This window comes from Pleurodeles waltl, chromosome 10 (genome assembly GCF_031143425.1).
Source record: "Pleurodeles waltl isolate 20211129_DDA chromosome 10, aPleWal1.hap1.20221129, whole genome shotgun sequence".
Taxonomy (NCBI): domain Eukaryota; kingdom Metazoa; phylum Chordata; class Amphibia; order Caudata; family Salamandridae; genus Pleurodeles; species Pleurodeles waltl.
In genome coordinates this window covers 217,791,185-217,810,686 of record NC_090449.1, presented here as the reverse complement: position 1 = coordinate 217,810,686, position 19,502 = coordinate 217,791,185, and positions in this window count along the sequence as shown.

The following is a 19,502-nucleotide window of genomic DNA, read 5'->3' as shown; positions in this document are numbered from 1 at the left end:
TCCCCCCCAGTGCTCCACAAAACCCCCCTAGTCTGCCAGCGGGTACTTACCTGCTGGCAGACTGGAACCGAAGCACCCCTTTTCTCCATATGCACCTATGTGTTTTGGGCACCTCTTTGACCTCCGCACCTGACCGGCCCTGAGCTGCTGGTGTGGTAACTTTGGGGTTGCCTTGAACCCCCAACGGTGGGCTGCCTATGCCCAGGAACTGAGACTTGTAAGTGTCTTACTTACCTCACAACCTAATCATTACTCACCTCCCCCAGGAACTGTTGATTTTTGGAGTGTCCACTTTTAAAATAGCTTTTTGCCATTTTAACAAAAAACGTATATGTTATTGCTCTAATTCAAAGTTCCTAACTTACCTATGTGGAGTACCTTGCATTTTATGTATTTACTTCAAATCTTGAACGTGTGGTTCTTAAAATAAATAAGGAAAATATATTTTTCTATATAAAAACTATTGGCCTGGAGTTGTCTTTGAATGTGTGTTCCTCATTTATTGTCTGTGTGTACAACAAATGCTTAACACTACCCTCTGATAAGCCTACTGCTCGACCACAGTACCACAAGATAGAGCATTAGAATTATTTAATTTTGCCACTATCTTACTTCTAAGGGGAACCCTTGGACTCTGTGCACACTATCTCTTACTTTGAGATAGTATATACAGGGCAACTTCCTACAGAGAGCAATCCACTGCCAGACTTTGTGCTGGACACAGCTTGGAACAAACTTAAAAACATCGCACTGCAGCCTGTCAACCAAAAATCAATACCAAGTTTTCCTTTTTTTTAAATGATGTATCCCTCCTTTTTTCAAACAGCAGTTAAATACAGGCCCCACAGCCAGCATTATGACCTTCAATCTCCATAAAAACAACTGAAAGCTGTCTGCCTTGGCACGATCCTGTTATAAAAGGGGTCACACCAAGCACAAGTTCCAGCAAGCCTGACAAAACTAGCACAACTTCACCGTCTATGGGGCAACATGCTCAATCTATTAAGATGGAGGTCCATTAGGAGCCCCGGCAGGCCCCGGAAGATCATTGGCGGGCTTCCCTCGATCAGAGTGTGACCTGCAAAGATCTCCCAGTGCTTCGTGGATTGGAAGCACCCAGCCCACGCTCACTAAAGAGGAGGACCAGCCGCCTACAGACATTCAGTTTATGTCTCCTGCGCCCAACGCTTCCCCTCACAGAACTCCAACAAATGGTGGAGCTAAGCCCCCCCTGCTCATCAACCCTCCCAGCAAACCTAAAAACAGAGGGTGTCAGCACAGTAACGGATGAAAAAACACATCCTACTTAGACAGGCAAGAATAAGAGGACATGCTGATTACATACTCTCAATACTTTCCTTCAGTCACTCGACTCACCCCGGGACTCAGATCCCAGCCAACTGTCTCCTAATGATGGCGAAAGCACACATACGAGCATTGTACCAACTGACCAGGATCCTGTCACAAACTCTCTCAGTCATCATGCAGCAGGCACATAGGCCTCCTTACTTAAAACCATGTAGCTTCTAGTCGAAGCACTTCACTATCAGTCAGACAAAATGGATGTTCAACTAACCCTGCTTAACACCTCAGAAGTGTTTTTTTTTTAATATCTTTTATTGCTTTTTCCAAACAAGTCCACAACATATACAAAGTAGACATTCCAAACTTCCCTCTTGAAACCCCACCCTCCCCCCTTCATGCATTTGAACCACTGTGTAGTTCCCCTGAGTCCGTTTTTCACAGATTAATATAACAGCCAATCACAAAACATGTACAGATTTATATCTAGGGCGTAGAGGCGAGATCAGAGTCGGATTCTGAGGTAGATATGGTGTCTTCAGGAGTAGGGGTATCTGGGAACTTTCAGCTCTCTAAGATCGAATCCCACTGTTTCGCTGCATCTCTAGGCCTCTTTCCCAGCATGGCTTCATGCAGTAGTACAGATCCTTCAATTTCAGCCCATTTTATTAAAGTGTCTTGCCATTTATTTACTTGAGGGCCCACTGTATCTATCCAATGTGACGTAATTTTCCTCTTAGCTGTATCCAGTGACCTCCGAACCCCTATGTTCTCATTAATGCACGTGCCTCTGATTACTGTTTTGAACGTTTCCCATTCAATGGATCTGGAGGAAGCAATCCCTGTGTTTTCTTTAAAAAACTCATCTATAGTTGTATGAAGTAGGTGTTTGAAAGATTCGTCTTCCAACATTTCCGCTCTAAGGCACCATGTTGGGATTGTCAGCCTTTCTCTACCCCAGGCCAATGAGACCACCAGAGGGTTATGGTCAGATAATGTACGGCCAAGGTATTCAGCCGCTAGTACTTCCCTTTGTATTTCAGGGATGTTAAAAAAGTGTCGAGCCTAACATGTAGATCGTGTACTGAAGAGTAAAAAGAGTAATCTCGAGTGTGCGGGTTGAGTTGTCTCCAGCAATCTCTCAGCTTCCACTGTTGTTGCCATTCTGTAAATAATTTAGCAATTTTTGCGGTCTGAGAGTGTGTTAAGGGAGGATGAGATCTATCCAGATTAATATTAGCTATCCAATTGAAGCCACCTCTGATTATATTGGGTCCTGCTAGGAGTGGGCCTAATTCCAGGGATAACTTGTTAAAAAAGGTTCCCTGTTCTTGATTTAGTGCATATATACTACCTATAGTTATATCCTTTCCCTCCAGTCTTCCAACTACCATTACGTATCTCCCCTCTTTATCTATGATCTCTTGAGTTTTTTGGAATGGCACACCAGGATGAATCCATAGTAGCTTTTGTGTTCTATGAGGTGAGTTTCTTGTATTAGAGCTATGTGTATCCCTCTGCGCTTGAGCTGATTATACACCTTGTATCTTTTAGACATATTATTTAGGCCCCTGACATTCCGGGTGGATATTATATACTTTGTGGCCATTTTCTAGATTTACTTGCATGGAGCAGTTATGACGTGTATCTTTTGCCGGAGGGTTATGTTTATGCCTCAGTAGTATGTCTCTAGTGTGAAGGCTATTTCATTTAATAACGGTGAGTGCATGAGTTATTCCCTTTTCTAACTTAATAAACCAAACGCCCAACTCCCTCTTCCCGGGATCGGTGACCAGAACTAACCTCGTCCAAACCATTACAACTTTGTCTAGCATCCTATAGGTGGGTAGCGCGCCAGAAGCCAAGAGCCCACGCCCCAGATTGCTCCCCGGGCCCAAATCAATTATATTTGCTGCCCGCGAGGTTATTATTCCTTTGTTTTTTTTTGCTTTTTTTTTTGTCCCCCTACTACAAGTTTCCTCCACCCAGGAGCTACCTGGTAGCATTTGCTGGTTTCTAAATACTCACAATGTATTCATTTAATTTATTTAATAGTCCTTCTATTAGTTAAACTGTTCCCACGTTCTCTTTGGTATTAACTAGATTGCCTCCATGAGTTCCAAGTTTTACCTCCCTCCCCAATGCCAGAGGCCAGCCATCCCCTCATCATCACTCACGAAACCTCAGCATATCAAGGATCAAATAATAACTTCCGACGTTCCTGGGGTCACTTTAGGCATGCTGGTGAGGGTGTCCTGTGAGGAGATTGAGGAGACCCCACAGCACGAGTCGTGGTCTGAGACATTACCAGAGGATTGGGTCAAAGGGGGGAGCCCTCCGCTCAATGCAGCAGCTGCGTCTACTGCTTCTCGCATTTCTTGAAGTGTTTGGTGTCTCGGGGGGCAGCCTCCTTACTCCTTTTAGTGGATCTGCTGCGCTTCCTAAGTGAAGTTCGAAGACCCTTGCACCGGGGGTTGGAAGAGGTAATGTTTCGAGACTCCAGCCAATCCCAAACCAGTTGCGGCAATGTGAAGAAATACGTCTTGCCTTCGTACTCCACTCTAAGCTTGGCCAGGAAGAGCATCACGTATTGCATTCCGTTTTCGCGTAATATGCGTTTGGAGTCTTTAAAGGAGGCCCTTTGTGCTTGCGTTTCTTTCGTGAAATCTGGGAAAATCATGACTCGCTGGTTTTCCAGTGGGATTTCACCTTTCAGGCAGGTTTGAGTCAAAATGTAATCCCTGTCCTTGAAATGAAGCAGTTTCGCCACAATTGGTTGTGGTCTCGCTCCAGGGGGAGGGGGTCTGCCAGGGACTTTATGGGCCCTCTCTATTGCGAAAAATGATGACAGGCCCTCAGGGGCCACAATTTCCTTGAACCAGTTCTCTAGGAATGCTTCCATACTTGCCGCTGATGATTCCGTACCTTCAGGCAGACCGATCAGTCTAAGGTTGCTCCTGCGGGCGCGATTTTCTGCATCTTCTGCCCTTGTTTCCAGCGTTTTAACCCGGGAGGGGAGTTCAATGAGTTCTGTAGTCAAGGATTTCTGGGTTGAGGACAGTTGTTCCAGCGCCTTCTCATTTGATCCCACTCTTTCTGTGAGTCTACGGTGGTCATCCCTTAACAATGAAAGGTCCACAGTCAAATTATACAATTTTTTCTCTAATGCTTCTCAAGAGTCCCTGATAGCTTGTAACATCGTGTCCAGTGTCGTCTCCTGGTTTATTGTTCTATCCTGAGCTAACACTGGAAGGTTGTTCAGGTGGCTTAGTTGCTGAAGTTTCATCCAGATCTTGACCTTCTCGTTTTCTCGGTTTACCCATTTCACTGTTTCTATGGATATTCATTTATTTACGAGGGCGAGGTATCTTCTTCCATTAATAGCAAAGCATGAATAAACCAGTGGTTTGATGGGATAAACCCCTCTGGCGCTCCGCTCACCTTCGATAAGGTGTCTGTTTGGGAGGGATTGTAGTGCTGTGAGGGAGGGCTTAGTATTTGTTCCCTTCCTGCTTGCGTTAAGTCGCTGTCGAGGAATGGGGCCTCCGGATGGGGGAGAGAGGACCAGGGAACCGCTAGGTCTCCCGCCCCCGCTCACCCAAGTGGGCGATGATTTTTTCAGCCAGAAATTGTTCGTGCTTCTGCCACTTCCTTTTTTATATTCTGGGGTTCCTCTGACTTCCTTTGGTTGTGGTTTTATTCTTGGGTTTAATTAATTTCCGGTAGTGCAGTATATATTTGACCAGGAGCAGTTTCCTGATTTAGAGTGGTGCGGTCAGTTCCGAGGCCCCCTACACCTCGCTATTATGGGACTGCGGGCTGTGGTGTGGAATACGATTCGCTCTGCTACAGCCGGGCGGGTCGTTTTAAGCAGGCTCTTTCATGCTGTCACGCCTCCCCCCTCCTCTTACCCCGTCTCTCATTCGATCTCCGTCGAGGGAGTGGGGGGTTCGCCACTGCTCTGGACTCCCCCTTGGGGAGTAGGGTCCGGATTGCTGTGGTCCCCAAAGCTTTATGTGCCCTCCTCCCGGAGGAGCGCTCTGCTGAGCTGTTCCAAGTCACGGCCGCCATTTTGTTTTCAAGCAGCCGCGAACTTCAATCTGCGGTTCCTCCTCCGCTGCCGCTCGTTATTCTCCAGTAGCGCTCCCGTAAGTGCCATGAGCCGTTATGGGTAGGTGGCCAGAGCTCCATTCTGGGCTTTGTTGCTGCAGGATTAACTGGGCCCGTTCACTGCTCTCGGAGCGCAGTGCTTAAGTGTGCGGCTTCATCGGCTGCAGGCCACACCCCTTTCCCTCAGCAGTGTTTGTAGCTGGAATAGATGGGAAATTAGGTGACCTCAAATGCCTCCTCACACAGTCACAAGAAAACCCCACAAGTGCTCTCACCAACTGCTCATGTAGGCCATAATAGACAAATTATCTACACTACCCTCAATGCTTACCAACCTTTGTGCATCTCTCAAAGTGGGAGTTTCCAGTCACCTCACACACTCCCACTTCAAAACTGACCCCTCAGCTCATGACTCGGAAAAAATTCACTTGGACTCACCCAAGATCACCTCACATGGTCCAGGAACAAGAATCGAGGAACTGAAAAATGGGCCTAACCAGATGCCACCTGCAATAATAGCTCCACCAACCTCGCTTCAAACAGCAACCGACTTCCTGGGAACAAGCATTTATCTGGCAGCCCTGTGGATGGCAACGCCACTGTGAAAGCTAACGCCAAGTACAGACATGTCCAAAGGCGGAAAGGTCACAAGAAGGAACTTGTAGGGAACGGAAAGAATCCAGCAACTGACCCCAAACTGGGAACACCTGTAAATGGGACCACTAATAAAGCCAAATCTTCCTGGCCACCTGGTCCAATGATGAACCCAAAAGACCCATCTTCAAATTTGGGTATCAATCAGGGGAACTTGGCTACAAACGATCCCTCCTTGTTGGAAGAGGGGGTGGGCAATGCCATGGCACTCAAAACCCCGCAGTTCTTGCAAATTGCAGCAATTTCAGCACTTGGAAATCGTAGTCAACCTTAACAATCAATATCCTCTAACCCTTCACTCGCCCTGACAATGGACCTTTACCTACCAGACCACAGGACTAGCCATGGAGTGATCAGTAAACCAACCAGCCATATACAAGATGCACAAATGGGGAATATTATAATCAACATGCATAATAACTGCTTGAGTCAGGACGAGGGAGGATCACTTAATCAATCTCTGCAGAAACTAGAATCTCGGCTGGAGCCCACAAACACTAACATACTTATTCTTCATCCTCATTATACATCTAAGAGCACAGGCGACATCCTGAATAGGGGAAACATTCTTCGGCTTCTATCGCATATTCCTTCTACAAGCGGTCTGAGTACAACTGGCCTTATAGCAGTAGAATTTGTAGCAACCAAGGTCACGTGGAAGACAAGACTAATTGCCCAACAATCTTAGGTGAAAGAGCAACCTTTGAACGTTGGTGCATTAGTATCACCATGCACTGTGAGGTTGGCTATCCGGCCCCTCTATTGACACTGGGACCTGCTTCAAAATCAGCCCCCCGGATCAGGGAAACATGCTCCATACTTAAGAGTGCCTGGGTCTGCTCTCCACTGTCCTCAAGCTCTTCCACCAATACCACGGGCGAGTCATGGCTCCACATGTTACACACACCAATGGACCTCTTTCAAACCAATAACTATTTAAGGTGGATTTAAAAAATGATCAACAATTGCAATAGGCCCAGGTGACAAACTCCAGACAAAAGGCAGGGCCCCACACCAGGTGCGGAAGCCCTCCGCCTTTGTTCTTGGAATGTGAACGTCCTTCTTTCCAAAGCCTCGGACCATGACTTTAATCAATATATCAGCACCTTTGACATTATATTAATGCAGGAAACTTGGCTGGTTTAACCATTTCAACTAAAGGACTATACGTGCTTCTTCAAGCCAGCAATCAGAAAGGCGAAGCACGGTCACCCCCAGGGTGGCCTGGCTACCTATGTCTCTCTAGCACTCAGTCAGAGCCACCCCTCTGGTCTCCACCCTTTCTTTTACCAACATTGTGACAATCACCACCCCTATGGACATGCCTACAGCAGAGATAGTACTTGTATATACTTCCGTCCACCCTAAGCTCAAATTTAGTGATGCTACTAAACTAGTGGAACAACTTGAGAACTATATAAGCAGCGAAGATATTGCCGAAACGGCAGACATCATTGTCTCAGGCGACTTCAATCTGCATCCACTTGGAGCCTCCACAGACGAAGCAGCAATTGCTCTTTCTAGCACCTTGGAGGCGAAGTACGGTCACCCCCAGGGTGCCCTGGCTACCTATGTCTCTCTAGCACTCAGTCAGAGCCACCGCTCTGGTCTCCACCCTTTCTTTTACCAACATCGTGACAATCACCACCGCTATGGACATGCCTACAGCAGAGATAGTACTTGCAGATACTTACGTCCACCCTAAGCTCAAATTTAGTGATGCTACTAAACTAGTGTAACAACTTGAGAACTATATAAGCAGCGGAGGTATAGCTGAAACGGCAGACTTCATTGTCTCAGGCGACTTCAATCTGCATCTACTTGGAGCCTCCACAGACGAAGCAGCAATTGCTCTTTCTAGCGCCTTGGGCCTTCCAACACAGGGGGCCAACAAATATTGGTGATCCACGAAGACAAGCAGGACACTGCTCAAAGGCTTAGAACAACTACAGTTAAGAGCCCTAAATGGCAGATTTCAAGAGGACTCACCACTTGCAGCGACATATTTCTCAACCACAGACTCTACAACAATCGACTATATGTTTGTCACTCTGACACTCTTTGAACAAGTAGCTACATACCATCTAGGAGACAGGAGTAATAGCGACCACTGCACACAGGAACTAGTCACCAACGAAGGGATTTCCAAAATGGAAAAAGCAAGTATCTCACACATCACTTCTTATAGCACACATTGCAAACGGGTCAAATGTGGGCAATCAAATATAGATCTTGGATCCAAAGCAGCAATGGATGTGGCACTTGAACTAGAAGTGAATGACTGCAGCAAGGTGCTAAAATGGGAACAATCAACAACCAAGCTAAGTAATAACTTTGCTGAACCAGTCAACACCAGATGATCCTCAGCCTCCTCAGCGCTAACTCACTTGCCGCAGGCCCATACAACTGCATTACGAGATGCAAAAAGGAAAATCAACTCCAACATAAGGCGTCTCCGTGGCAGCCCTGGGAATCCAGACCTGCTCGAAATCCTAAAGCACCACAAACAGTCACGAAAAAGGCTGAAGTGGGCAATCAACAGGAATCGCAGTAAAGACTTATGGGCCAAGCTATACTCAGATGCAAGGAGCAACAACAGAGCACGCTACCACTGTCTGGTCTCAACACCTCGGAGTCCACTTCAATGGCCAGCACTCACTCCAGGCACCATCAGCATGTCAACACAAAGCCCGTTGACTGCAGGAACCAACCTTCCACACAAGCCTCCAGAGAAGACTCAGGCCCATATTTATACTTTTTTAGTGCCGCATTTGCATAATTTTTTTACGCAAACGCGGCGCAAACTTGCAAAATACAATTATATTTTATACTTTTGCGCCGTTTTTGCGTCAAAAAGTGGCACAAATGCGGAGCTAAAAAAGTATAAATATGGGCCTCAATATCCAGTACTCATTGACTGTGTCACAGTAAAGGTTCAGATAGCCAAGGGCAGGATAGAAAGTGCCCCAGGCCCAAACGGACTTTCCCCAGCAGTTTTTAAGCACAATAGACCTTTATGGGAAAAGATCTTGGAACCTCCCTACCTAGAAATATGCCTGACCGGAATTATCCCACAGTCCTGGAAAGGGTCCATAATTTCTCCTATCTTTAAAAATGAGGACAGGTCGCTCCCAAATAGCTACCTCTTGATTGTCAACTTCAAGGCCGCATTTGATCACATGTTTTTTTAACAGAAAAGGAAGAGAGCTGAGCTCTGTCACGCCTTCACACCATCACACCGAATTAAGGTTGCGAACCGTATGGACAATAGAGAGTCTTGGTTCATCATTTAATAGAAATTGCGGATTCCATGAAATTTGTTTGCAAAAGACTATTGGGAAACAAAGGAAAGTATACATAATAACATGTGGATCGGTTTGGATGGTTTGATTACATTTTAATGGAGGCTTGGTTCAATAAGTGTGGGGAACGTATTTGTTAGTCCTGAAGAAGGTGGTGAAAGGATTGAAAAGACCACTGAAACGCGTCAACGCTATATGACATTACTGGACCCATAGGAGTAGGCCGGAATCAAACAAGGATTGCTGACAGAAATTGATTGGCCTAAATCTACCTAAATTGGGACTGTTTAACTACAATAGACTTTTGTTGATGTCTTTTCTTTGTCTCCCCTTTGTTGGATTTTATTGTTTTTATATGTGTTTTTTTTATTGATGACTTTTCTTGTTTTGTGATTGTTGTGATATTGGGTTTTAATCGTTTGGGGTGTATCATTAAATTATGATTCTTAGATTCCTTTATTGCTAGATTGATCATTTGAGAGACTGATTATTTGAGTGCGTGGGGTGATTGTTTTTTTTTCCCTTGGGGGAGTTTTATTGTTTACGTGGAAAGGAACCTGCTGTGGAAGAAGCTCTCAGACTGAGAATTTCCATATGCACTTCTCCACCTGATAATAGCCCTTCATAAGGACACATGGGTCCAGATACAACTGGGTACAGGCACTCATATCTTAAGGAGGATTCCAACCAGTAAAAGTTTAAAACAGGGCTGTCTTGTGCCCCCCACACTTTTTAATTTATATTTAGCAGGCCAGGCGGGCTCACTCGATCTCACAAACTCACTTCCCCAAAAATCTGAGACCTGGAACTATCCTGCCTCATGAATGCGGATGAACTCGTCCTGATTAGTCACACGAAAATAGGGCTCCAGAGGCTATTAAATGGCACTCAACATTACTCGGCCGTAAACACCCTGACAGCGAACTTCAAAAAAACATGCACAATGTCAATCAGAACCAAGGCGCTTCCAAGTGCATGGTTTTGGGGTAAAACACAGCGTGTTTAAACAGAAAGGTACAAATACCTTGGTGTCACAATTGACAAATCAGGGAACTTTGTGCATGAAAGAGGGTGCATAATGGGAAAAGGCTTAACCATAGTACTATCTCTAAAAAGAATAAAAATATACTTGAATGGTCCTTCATACACCTCCTCTTACAAGTATTAAAAGCCAAACTCTTGCCCACAATAACATATGGGAGTGAAGTACAAAGAGGCAGAGACATAGAAATCTTAAATCACACAGTGAGCAAAGTATACTGGATGATCTTCAACCTTCCTAAATTGACTTCCCCCACTCAACTGAGACTGGAGTTTGGCTTTTTGGATTTTGGATCAATCCCTGGCAAGACGTGTGCATATATTAACTTCTGCTGCAAAGTCTGAGGTGCCACTTCGGACTCCCTTAACTACTATCTGTGGCAGGAGCTCGAACGCAAGAACACCTCCCCGTTCAGAGACTACCTAAATGACTCACTTAGGATGACTAGGCTTACTGACCCCTGGAGGACCTCAATCCGGCACAGCACCTTAAAAAAAAAAGCTGGGAGCTCAATCAGGCTTCAATCACTGCTGGAGGACAAAGCAGCCTTCTCACGGAGATCTCACGCTTGGATGACTCTGTAAACTGTGAGAGCGTAGCTCTTATAATGAAATTAACATGAGATGTCTATGAACTAATGCATAATAATGTTGTATAGAAAATGTATTAATGCGTTTTTGCTAAACGCGTGCTCAAAATGTACCCATGGGGAGTGGCCACCAATGTATACTATGATTAATGAAATTGACTAATAATGAAGAATTAATGCATTAATGTATGATTTTGAACTAGTATTAAGGGTTATATGTTAAGGTTTTGCTAATAAATCATTTGGTCTTAGTTAGCCTGAGTCGAGGCCTAGCTACCCGGTTTCCTATTAAATGTGTGTTTCTAACGTGCAGTGTGCTGACTTGCTGAAGGACATTTACTCGTACTTTTCCAAAAGCTAGAGGATGTATGTAACCGTAGCAGATCCGTTCTCATGAAATTCGACTTGCTCAAAGAAACAATCTTACTGAACGCAACAGTGTAGACTCGCAACAGGTACAAGGTCGCCCAAACCGGTATAAACAATGGAACTACTGACTGGGGATGCGAGAGGACCACGAGAACATGAAATCATAACCGGACATTCTACCCCTTGAAGTCGTCAATCACAAAGACCAATAAACTGCGTGAGAACTGTTCTGAGGTGACAAATGTTGATAGTATAACTACTAAATTATTGGACGGAGATAATGGTGCGTCAAACCTGACCAATGGAAAATTAGGGAACTGTACAACAATAATGGGATAAAAACCTTTGACACAAGGAGAAGAGAGGCCATTGCGAACTATTCTTGCTATTACCCAGCCACTATGTCACTTTGCCTAAAGACTTTGCCGTCTCATTCTTAAACCATCCTCACCCTTACCTTGCCCGTTTCATACTTCTCCTCCTTATGAGGGAAGTGTCCTTCTTACCCCGTCTTGCTGAACTTTGGGGTGTTTCCTGGCTGATGGCGAATCAACTGATGTCCTGAGGACGAAGATTTACTTTGTATGCTGACCCCTTACGGAGGGTAACTATATGATGATGAATTGTAATTGTCTGTTTGCCTTTCCTTTCTAGGTACCAACTGATTCTGTGGACAGAGACCATAGCTAGATGTTTTCTAAATTTATGTTGCTAAATTGTTTTGCATGAAGCCCAACATACCAATGCTAATTTGTGGGTAGGTTAAGGCATTCACTAAACGGGCGCAAATAGACAAATGACTGAAACAATGCTTTGTTGAATAATGCGCAAATGATACTCTGCTGAGATTAACTCATGTTGACGTTGTGCTATGTTCTAATGTTTATGATCTTTGCTTTGCTGAAATCTTATTCGAGTTGCCATATAATGACAATTCTGATGTGTTTCATGGTTTTGAGACTAATAAACTTACTAGTAGAATTGTAGTCAATAGGGAATAAATATCATAAAATCATACTAAACTGGTGTGGTTATTCATGACTGAGAGGTCATGGTGGTTTCCGAGTCTTATTAATGTTATAGATTAATCAGTTTGATTTGTTATGGTGAATATTGATGACGTTATTGACTTATTGACTGACATGTTGATTAGTTATCTCGCCCTAAGGTGTCTTCAATCACGGTCAAAAGATTAATCGGCCTAAAACGAGTCCCAGAATAAGTAAAATAGCTAGTAAGGGACGCATTAACAACACCTACACGTCTCGGGCAATACAGCCATATCTAGGCCAGGACATCACGAGGCAAATAAAGTAATAATTCCTAAAGCATCTGCTAGGGCTTATACCAGCCCCCAGGCTGAGAGATGTGACAAACACTATCTGCCGCCTATGTGGGGAGGACACAGAAGATCTTCTACATGTCCTCTGTTTATGCGATCATCTTGTATCAGAAAGAAAAGCCTTACTAAAGAACAAATTCAACGGAAGAGGCCTACCGACAAGGAGGCCAACTGAGCTGGCATGTTTTGCACCTGGGGAGCTCCAATTCAACTACTCCCTAGTGAAATTTCTATTCCTTGTAACACAAAAGCAGCATTCAATAAAGTAGCATCACCCTCCCTCAAACTCCTCACACGGTCCTCCAGGTATATGACCCCTGCCATTGTGATAAACTGGGCCATTATTGGTGGTTAAACTAACCAACTAGAAGGGAAACATGCAAGGCTGTGCAAAATGTTTTATGCAATGTTTCGTGGGAACAACGCAAATAAACAAGTAACAATAACAATTTACTAGGGAAGGGGTTTGACACTGGGAAGATTGGTCAAAACCACAAGATGACATTTCTCAGCCTAACGCTTGATATTGGTATCCAATATTATCAAGAGATATTTTAATCATAAATGGAATGAGCAATGTCTTCAAGAAGCAAACAAACTGTTACGTTATTACAATTTGTTTTATATGCATTAGGAAGGAGCATACAAACAAGCAATAAGAGTATGTGTAAACCAACTAGAATCCTACTGATGATTTAGTAACGATATGAATGTATTTTAAAATATTTTACACACTGTTATGCTTTAAAGTGACTAAACAATAAACCTTTACCTTACCTTACCTTACTTGTTCCCTGTCCCCAGCCAGCAGCACTCTCAATTACCTACTGTTTTACTTTACAGAAGTGAGATAGAAATGAATACTTCCCACATTTATGTTTTATGTATTTTCTGCTATCAAAGTGTCCAACTCCTCTGTGACTGATCTTTGCAACCTCCGAGGACAGGGGCCACAAGAGCAGAGCCACGGGTAGGAAGGGGTAAGCCAGGAGTCCCAGTTGTATGTATGTATGTATATATGGAAGTTGGTAAGAATTTAAATTACGTTAAAGACAAATTCACTGAAAATGACTGCCACTTAAAAACTGAAAAAAGGAAATTTGGCAGTTATATGTAACTAACATAAGCATCACAGCTTGCACCACTGCGGTACACTGTTTATGAGCTCACATATTACATTACTGATGACATCTATATCTATGAAGTCTATGCTGGTGTAAGATATGCTTCTGTCAGTTATGTATTACTTACAAATGTACCTGTTTTTTTTTTTTTTTGAGTGGTAGCATGAATCAGTGATTTTCTTAGTTTTTTTAACCTTTGGTTTCTTCAGTGAAAATCTGTGTTTTGTAAATCTAAATGAATATGTTGTTATGATACGTTTGCAACCAACCCATCGCTTGGTATATGGTTTTGGCCATGTGCAGTGGGGTTGGAGGGTTGGCCGCAGGGGTGGACAGTCAGTTGTCTGTATTTCTTTTTTTTTGTTCTGCAAGACTAAAGCAACAGTCCCATAGGAGTCCCACGGGATCACACAAGGAGCTTTACTAGAACCTGTTGGAGTCCCTCAGGACCTTTGCAAACCCAAAGAGGTTTTTGGTTTGGGGGAAGTTTGGCCTGAGTGTCCCTCTGGACACTCTTCCCCTCCCTTTCAAGGGCTAGGAGGTCAGGGTACCCTTATCTCAGCCTTTTATGTCTTTTGTTTTGTTTTTGAGGACTCAGAGACCAATCCCTAGAGTTCCAAAGTGGTAGCTGCAACACTTTCTTCATGTTGCAGCTGCCAACTGCATTGTGGGGTTCAGCAGGTATCAAGAGGAACCGACTAATCAGAATACATGTTTTGACATTTTTCCATAGAAAAATCCCACTTTTTTTCGTATCATTGTCTAATTTTGCCTGGAAAATCCAAAGGGATAAAATTGTTTTAGGCCCCTTTTTTTCTTGGCCCACTCTTGATGGATCACCCACATATTAATTTACAGTGGAGACTGTCACTGTGTAATATATATCACCTATGGTGGTCGCCAGTAGGCAGTTATAGTGAGGACCTTGTTTCCATAGGAAAAGCTTTTTTTGACTTGCCTATATCTTTGGTGCCTTTTGACGAATCTTCAGAAATTATTTTTTTTTTTAAGTGCACCCCTGATTGTAGTTGTGCATGGGGAGTTTTGGGTTGATTTGTCAAACGGGCTGTTAAAAAGGGGGGGGTAAAAAAAAATGCATGTCCTGTGTTTTCACATAGTGATTTTAGACATGACTACAGCCCAAACCAATGGATGGAATTACAACAAATTTCGTAGAAAGGTACCTCTTTGTCCAGAAAGTGGCCTTTTTGTGATTTGGTGTAAATCCATTGAGTAGTTTTTCTAGAAATTATAGGAAATCCGAAGAGTATATCTAGGTGAGCAAATACTCTGCAACTTTTTCGTGACGATTGGCAAATGTGCATGCCAACAGGAATGCCATGATTGGCTGGCTGCAACCTAAGCAGAAAGTTGCGGCTGACATTTTAGATATCGGGGAATGATCCCCAGGGCTGAAAATAAACATGAAAAGGGGTCTAAGGGATCAGTGTAGAGGTACTCTGACCCCATGGCTGTATAATAGGGGTGTTAGACAGACATGAGTAATACGTGGAATTTTTTTTTTTCCCATGTGTGATATTCGTGAATTTGATGTGGACCTCATCATGGCCCCCCATGTGACGTTGCAACAAATTCACCAATATCACTGAAAAAAACAAAAAAAGATTTTGCACTCTTACTCAGACACTAATGCACTCACTCACACAACCACTTATACACTCACATACCTATTTACAAATCCATGCACTCACTCATAAACACAGTCAGACACTCATGCACCTTCTCAGAGACCCGCACAGACACTCATGCAACAACTGAGAGACACATTCACACTGTATCACCCACTCACAAACCCACTCAGACACTCAACCTCTCACAAACCCTCTCAGACACTAATGCACCCACTCACAAACCCTCTCAGGCACTTATGCCCTCACTCACAGGCCCTGCAGGAACTCTCACACCCACTCACAGACCCACTCAGGCTTTCATGCAAGCACTCAGAGACCCAATCAGACACTTATACACTCACTCACAAACCCACTCAGAGACTCGTGCACACATTCACAGACCCACTCAGACTCTCATGCACCCACTCACAGACCCACTCAGAGCATTCAGAGACCCAATCAGATACTTATACATCCTCTGACAGACCCACTCACAGACCCGTGCACACATTCACAGACCCATGCACTCACTCATAAACAGAGACACTCATGCACCCCCTCAGAGCCCCGGCACAGACACTCATGCAACAAGTGAGTGACACATTCACACTGTATCACCCGCACACAGACCCACTCAGACACTCCTACAACCACTCACCGACCCACTCAGACACCCACTCACAGTTCAACAGTTAAAGGCCAAGTGTGGCGGGGTTGTATTAACATAAAGTAATTAAAATGACGTTACGTCAAAAAAAACCATATAAATTCACTAACAAGAAACCAAAGGTTACAGAGACGTTATAGTTATGAATATACTTGCATAAAACCATTGAAATTCAGCAGTTTCAAGTAACTATAATGTATGCCAGAGAGTAACTATAACTTGCCATGCAATGCTAATTACCCCACAGCACTCATGACAACTTTTATAACACCAATAAAAATATCAATTAAACATTAGCAGTCAAATTATTGAAGAAAGAAATGTGTATGTCGCAGTCTCGAGTTCTACTTACCCTAGGGCGCGAGTTATAGTTGAAATAACTCTAAAAGTGCTGGATTTCTTTGATTTTGTGCGAGTAAATTCAGATCCTAACTCTAACGTCCCTGTAACCTTTGTTTTTTAAGTGAACATATGTATATATATAGATATATAAAATATATATATATATGTATATATATATATATTTCTATATATAAATATATGTGTATGTATGTGATATATAAAAAAAAGTAAAAACATTTATATGTGTATGTATGCACATATCTATGTATATAAATATATATATATATGTGTGTGTGTGTGTGTGTGTGTGTGTGTGTGCGTGTGTGTGTGTGTCTAGATATATATATATTACCTACTGGCGGTAGCCAATGGAAAGTTATTGTCAGGACCTAGTTTTTATAGAAAAAACGTTGTTTTACTTGCCTATATCTTTTCCAACGATTGACATATCTTCCCAAAATTTCCCAAAAATGTATCAAGTTGGATCATGTTGCGAGTGGAAAGTTTTGTGCTGATCTGTCAAGCGTGCCTGAAAAAAGGGGGGGAGCAAAAAAGTAATTTTCCTGTATTAATTCCCATAGGGATTTTAGACACTGCTGCAGCCCGAACCACTGGACTGAATTACCCCAAATTTGGCAGAAAGGTAGCTCTTGGTACTGAATGGGCACTTTTTAAATTTGTTTTTTGAAATGTTAAAAGAAAAGCAAATTTGCATATCTAGAGGCACAAACACTTCGCAAATCCTTCCGATCTCGTGCAGAGATCTGATTGGCTCCCAAAATATCAACAAGGAAGTGTTGGCAGCCATTTTGGGATGTAGCTTCAGCTGAGTCCCCCAAAAAATACAGAAAAAATAAAAGGGGTTAGGGCAGGAATACCCTCTCCCACTATCTTTGGTTCAGGGCTCCCCCAAGGACTTCCTCTGGGCTATTTTCTTTTTTTTTTTTTTTAATTCTCAGCATGATCTGTAATCCAAGGAATTTGCAGAATTATTTTTTAAAGACGTGGTCTCCTGTGCTTCTAAGTGATTTTACTCCTGGGTGAGCCATGTCCCAGGTGGTATGCTTAATGCAATTTTACAGGAGGTGGGAACACCGGGCTCCCCGCATAGGGCTTTAAAAAGCCCTGGGGACCACCACCTCCCCAGGGCTATGATGAATAAAGATACAGGGAGCTGCACTGACTCCCCGGGGACCTCCACCTCCCTGGGGCTACAAATTAAAATTGTTGGGGGGGGCCCATGGACACCAGGCTTTGGGGGCTGCCACTTCCCTGGGGCTAAACAAATATAAAAAAATATATGACGGACTGTGCAAGCCTCCATGGGCCTGGGTTTTTTTAATTTTAAAGAAGGGGAGAGCTGCCCCTCTTCCAGACCATATATTGCCAGACCTCCGTTGGGCTGGCCAATGCATAATATTGGAGGGGGGCATGCGCACCCCCTCCTGGAGCCATAAATGTCCCTTGGGACTGCCACCCCCCAGGACTGACTACTGCTACCTCACAAGGTGCCCACGCTGGGGAGGTAGCTGTTTGCTTTTGCTTGGCGGGAGCTGTCACAGCTGCCACCAAATAAAAGCAAACATTCTGCTTTCAGCAAGTGGGAGCTTTAAAAATGCTCCTGCTTGCTGGAAGTGGAGATTTCACCTTTTTCCCTTCCCACAGATAATGCGGGTGGGGAAAGAGATTAAATTATTGCTATTTGCAACAGCTCCCTTCGTGTGGGAGCAAAGGTGGCTCCCCTCTGCGCATCGCCGGGCGTGCGTACTGTGGGGATGGGTGATTAAAGATGGTTGGCCCCCGGGCCTGGGCTGCGGTCAGGCCCTGTGGCCAACCCCCGCTGCACGCAGCTGAAGGCTGTGCATGGTGAGGGGTTGTGTTGTTAGATGGATTTGGCAACAATATAAATGAAAAAAACAAAGGTTACAGGGACTCGGGCCCTCGCCATGCACTGCTAATTACCCCATGTATGACACATCAGTCATGACATCTTCTATGGCGTCATTGAAATTATCACTGCAACATTTGCAATACAATTATTGATGAGGATTGATGAGGGCACGAGTTATAGTTACTTTAGGGCAAAGTTATAGTTACTTGACTCTATGTGGGTCATTATGACCCCGGCGTTTGGAGATAATGTGGAGGTAGTACCGCCAAGAGTCTGGCTGTACTTACTGCCACATTATACATTGGCGGTTTGGCTGAAGCCAACCTGCCAATGTACCACTCCAACCGTCATGGTGGTAGCACCCATCGGGCTGGAGATAAGAATCTCCAGCCCGGCAGCCACCATTGTGCCGCCGGGGGTATTATGACCCTGCCTACTGCCATGGTTTTTGTGACGTTCATAATGCCATGAAAACTATGGCGGTAGGCCCTATCAATGACAGGCTACATAAAGAACCATTAGGTAATGATTCCAGTGACCTTGTATGTCTGTAATTTTGGCAATGTGATTGTTCCTTCAGCATCTTCATACAGAAATCTGTAATCATATGAATTCTCATGTAGAAAAGACAACAAGACCTCAAAGAGTTGAATCTCCACCAAATAAGAGTGCTTCTTCTTAATTATATGTTGGAGCGCTTCTTTGTTTGGTGGAGATGTGCTCATATTCCTCTGCATTAACATTGCATCTCCAAAATCAGGGGGAAACATGCTGAAGCCTGCTAGGGCCACAGAGGGGTTTCACATGGCCACCCTCCAATTCATTTTTAAAGTCCCAGGGAGGTGGTGGTCCCCGTGGCTATTTAGAGCCTTTTGTCGGGAGTCCACAAGGTCCCCTTCCTATTAAGTATTAAATCCCCAGGGAAGTAGGAGTCCCAGGGGCTCCTACCAGCATTTGTAGGGTCGGACCATGCCCCCATTTTGAGATGACAGTGAGAAGGCCACTCACTGTGAATCCATAACATGACAAGGCTAACTTCAATCTAAGTATTGTGAGAATTTCCTGGGGATAAAAAGCCAACATGTATCTTGCTTCTGCTGCTCCTCTCCATTTGTTTCCGGAAGGGAATGCATGTAA